Genomic DNA, 3,933 nt, shown 5'->3' on the forward strand with positions numbered 1-3,933 from the left:
GTCCTGCAGAGTCACCACGGCCCCTGGGCTCCATGTGGCCCTGCTGTGTAACAAAGGCTCCTTGGTTCTCTGGGCTGCACAGCTTCATCACTGACCCTTGGTTCCATTGGGGTCCTGAGTCTCACAAAGGTGCCCCTGATTGCATGAGGCACCAGAGTGTCAAAATGGTCTCTTTGGTTCCATGAGGTTCCGCAGTGTCCCCATGGTCGCTGTCAGAGGCTGGATGACATCAATGTCCCCAGACCCGTCGGGATGCTCGGAATGCCCGAGTGGGGCCGGGGCTGGGACAGACCTTGGAATGAGGTGGGACAGAGCCCCGTCCCCAGCCATGGCCTGGCAGATCTGCCAATCACACAGCAGGGGCAGCGCCCAGCCAGCTCTGATTGGCTGAGCCGTCAATCAATCACACAGCAGGGGCAGCGCCCAGCCAGCTCTGATTGGTTGAGCCGTCAATCAATCACACAGCAGGGTCACCGCCCAGCCAGCTCTGATTGGCTGAGCCGTCAATCAAGCACACAGCAGGGGCAGCGCCCACCCAGCTCTGATTGGCTGAGCCGTCAATCAATCCCACACAAAGGCAATGAAACACAGCAGTGCGTGGTAAGAAAGCAGATGTCCCTGAAAAGAGGAGAGCTTAGAAAACGCTAGGGATTTAAAAAATCGGGCATGACGTCAAGCCCTGGTCTGAATCCTGAAATCTCCTGGGTCTGTGTCTCAGCCACACTGGAAGCCTAGCAGCTGGTAGCTCTCTGCATATCTATCTGGAGATCTTCTGTCTTTCTGTCTCTTTTTTCTCTTTTAACCTTCTTATCCTCTTTTACTGGAATGTTTTTGGGTAGTTTAACATTTTTATGCCTAAAGGTTTCCATCTTACATGGGCCGAGTTAATGATGTTCCTGCTACGCTAAGTGATGCACGTTGAATTGGATGTTGTATGAAATCATTTGCCAAAGGAGCTCGGTTTTCTGTATTTTTCCAGTACACTTTTGTGTCGTTTTGACCTCTTGAGAATATCTGGCTGGGGTTTCTACTCTGCACCAAACTCGAGTAAAGGAGCCTTTGCTCACCCTCAGCATTTCAGTGTTCTGGGGTGTTACAGGCGCGCAGGCTCAGCACGGCCTCTTGTTTCCATGAGGCCCCGCTGTGTCACACTGGCCCTTGGTTCCATGAGCATCTGGAGTGTCACACAGCTTGATGACATTTGTCCTTGCTGCCTCTCCCATCCCAGTGCTCCAGGAATAGCCCCGAGCCACCTGTGAGGGACAGGCCCTGCTGGCCCAGGCCTGGGCTCAGGCCTTGGCCTTTCTGCTTCCTCCAACCAGCCCAGGCCTTGCTCAGCATTGCAGTTCCCTGCTCACAGCCTCGGGCTCCTGCAATCCTGGCCTCAAGGATCTGCTCTCACCACTCCCTGGGGAGCCTTTGGCAGTCCCTGCCCTCAGTGGGGCCAGTGATGCTCCAAGGGACTTGGAGTTTTGCTTCTGACTCCTTGAGCAGCTTCTTCAACCTTCTCTCAGTGCCTGGGGCTCCTGGACTCAGCCCCAAATCCACCGTTGGGGATCATTAAAATACAGAAAACCCTCAGGAGCTCTTTGTCTTCTTTCCAATGTCTTCCAGTCTCCAGGCCTTGTGCAGCTGCTTGGAGTCACTTTGGAGTTCTCTTAAGGAGGAAGATTTCAAGGTACAGCTCATGATTTTCAGTTTTATAAAAGGGAGTAATTTTTCTTTTTCAGTTCAAAGAAGAAGCAACTTAGGCATTCCCCAGGTGATCTTGATGCTGAATGTCTCCTTAGGAGGTGTGGGCCCACTGAAGAATGAGCCCCTTGCCAGGCTGACCCTGTTTGGACAAGCTGCTCCCCAAGCCCAGCCTGGGGACATGTCTGACATGGCCCAGCTGGGACTGACATGCCTGGCCCTGCACCAGAAGCCCTTCCCCCTGAACTCTGCAGCTGGCTGTCCCTGCCCACTGCACCATGTCCCACGTGCTCTCCTCAGGGCTCTGCCTGCATCCAGGCCCAGGACAAGTATTCCTGTTTGTGAGGAAAGAAGGGAAAAGCCTGAGCAGGTTTTCCTAAACGACAAACCCCCACTGTAGAAGCACATGCTGAGTACAGGCTGCCTGGAACCTGGAATGATGACACCTTTCTACTAGGGACAGTGGGACCAGAAATGATGTCTGGATGCAGAATTCTCGGAGTCTTGCAGCTGAATTCTCTGTCCTTGTCCTTTCCCTGCATCTCTGTTGCAGATGGAAGCTGCTGGTGCCTTTCTCAGCTGTGACCTGTCTTTTGAATGCAGACAGATGTTCCCAGGTGTGTTAAGCAGGTGCTGCTCAATGTTTATGCAAAGCTTTGGTGTGCTCATGGAACCAAGGGGACCCTTGTGACACAGCGGGGGCTGATGGAACCAAGGAGACAGTTGTGACAGTTCAGAGCCTCACAGAAACAAGGCTCCATTGTGACACTGAAGGCAATTACGGAATCTACATCACTGTGACACAGCCAGGCCACATGGAACCAATGGTCCCTGATGACAATGCAGGTCCAAGGAGACCATGGTGACACTATGGGACCGCATGGATCCAAGGGGCCACTGTGACACTGAAGAACTTCATGGAAGCCAGGGTGCAGTGTGACACAGCGGTGCCTGATTGGAACAAAGGAACCACTGCTGACAGCCCAGAAACTCCTGGAACCAAGGGGCTGTGGTGACACAGCAGGGCCACATGGAACCAAGGAGACCTGTGACATTTAGGAACCTCATGGAACCAAGAGTCCACTATGACACTGCAGAAACAAGGAGACCATTGGGACGTTGTGGAAGCTCACAGAACCAAGCAGCCCTCGAGACACTCCAGGGCCTCGTTGAAGCAGGGAGACCACTGTGACAGTCCAGAACCTCATGGAGCTAAGGCTCTCTTGTGACACAGCAGGCTCCCATGCAACCAATTGTCCATTGTGACAATGCAGATCCCAGGAGACCATGGTTACACTACGGAAGCTCATGGAACCAAGGGTCCATTGTGACAAAGCAAGGCCTTGTGGAACCAAGGAGAGCATTGTGACGTAATGGAACCTCGTGGAACCAAGGGTCCGTTGTTAGAGTCCAGAACCAAGGACACCATTGTGACAGTCCAGAACCTCATGGGACCAAGATTCCCTTGTTACACAGTGGCACTTGATGGAACCAAGGAGCCACTGTAGCACAGCAAAGCTGCATGAAACCTATGGTCCGTAGCGATACTGCGGATCCAGGGAAACCATGGCGATACCACGGAACCTCATGGAACCAAGGGTCCAGTGTGACCCAGCAGAACCTCTTGGAATCAAGGCACCCATGTTACACTATGGAACCTCATGGAGCCAAGGGTCCGGTGTGTCGTTGCGGGGCCTCACTGGAGCAAAGGACATGGTTGATGGGACAGAAGCTCATGGAAACGATGGGATATTGGGACATTGCAGAGCCTCATGGAACCAAGGAGACCACTGTGACACTGAGGAAGAATTATGGAAGCAAGCAGCCACTGTAGAACCAAGGAGAGCACTGTTGACAGTACAAAACCTCCTGGAACTGAGAGGCCATTGTTCTACAGCGAGGCCTCGGGGAACCAAGGGGCCATGGTGACACTGTGGGGCCTCATGAACCAAGTAGTCGTTGTGACACAGCGGGGCTGCTTGTAACCAATTGTCCATCGTGATACTGCAGATGCAAGAGACCGTGCTGACACTATGGCAGTTCATGGAACCGAGAGGCTGTTGTGACACACCAAGGCCTCGTGGCACCAAGGAGAGAGCATTGTGGCAGTGCAGAACTAAGGAGGCCATTTTGACAGTACAGACCCAAATGGAACCAAGGGTCCACTGTTATCCAGCAGGGCCTCGTGGAACCAAGGGGCCCTCGTGAAAGTGTGCAAGGGGCATAATGGAGTCAGGGACA

This window comes from Sturnus vulgaris, unplaced genomic scaffold, assembly GCF_052056855.1.
Source record: "Sturnus vulgaris isolate bStuVul1 unplaced genomic scaffold, bStuVul1.hap1 Scaffold_148, whole genome shotgun sequence".
In the NCBI taxonomy this organism is placed as follows: domain Eukaryota; kingdom Metazoa; phylum Chordata; class Aves; order Passeriformes; family Sturnidae; genus Sturnus; species Sturnus vulgaris.